This window comes from Tenrec ecaudatus, chromosome 10 (genome assembly GCF_050624435.1).
Source record: "Tenrec ecaudatus isolate mTenEca1 chromosome 10, mTenEca1.hap1, whole genome shotgun sequence".
Lineage (NCBI taxonomy): Eukaryota > Metazoa > Chordata > Mammalia > Afrosoricida > Tenrecidae > Tenrec > Tenrec ecaudatus.
In genome coordinates, this window is record NC_134539.1 from 32,319,760 (window position 1) to 32,320,809 (window position 1,050).

Consider the following 1,050-nt stretch of genomic DNA (forward strand, 5'->3'; position numbering starts at 1 on the left):
CCCTAACCAAATATTCCTTTCTATCTGTCCACAGAAGGTAGGCTCATAGCGGGTAGCTTTTTCTGCAGTCAGAGGTGTAGTAGGAGCTGTCTAGCTCTGCTTAAATGATCCTGTGTGGCTTTGTTTGTTTCTAAACTGTATTTCCAGACCCATGAAGACAGTGGTTCTCAACCTTCCTCATGCCAGACCCTTTAGTACAGTTCCTCATGTTGTGGTGCCTCCCCAACCGTAACATTATTTTCGTTGCTACTTCATAACTATAATTTTGCTACTGTTATTAACTGGGTGACCCCTGTGAAAGGGCCGCTCGACCCCCAAGTTGGGAACCCCTGCATTAAAGTGATGAAATCCTTTCAGAGAGTCGCTCTTCGTATTGTTTTATTGAAACACGGTAGAGAGGATAGGCCATCAGGGAACACCACATGTAGTAAAAGTGGAATTGCTCCACAAAAATGGTTGATTCAGTTATACATCTATAATACATACATATGTATTTTTGTTTCTTGGACCTGTGGTGGTGGAATGGATTACCTGTTGGGCTCCTAACCACAGGGTCAATAGTTCAGAACCACCAGCCACTCGAAGGGAGAAAGATGAGTCTTTCTTCATTCCCATGAAGAATGACAGCCTGGAAACCCACATGGGGCAGTTTTGCTCGGCCCTTATAGGTCCAGTGAGTCAGAATTAACTCAATACCTGTGATTTTTTTGGTTTAATATGTTTTGGGGGGGTTTCTTTTTTTTTAATGAAAAGGCAAAATCTCCTGCTTGCCCCAAAACCTCTACATAAAAGTAGAAGGGGGGGGCTATGATTGAAAAATGCTTTAAAGCAGAATGTGATATGCTTGATACAGTTCCTGTATGGAGTGTTCTGAGAGCTGTAAGAGCCCCCAATAAAACTATTTCATAAAACACAAAAAGAAGAGTGTGCTAGCATCCCAAGCATCAGGAGCACGGACTTGTCCTCAAGAGGAGGCCCTGGCGAGCAAACGGCCAGTGGGCTGGCGATTTAAGTCCACTCTGAGGTGTCTTTGAGAAAGAGCCCTGGCAC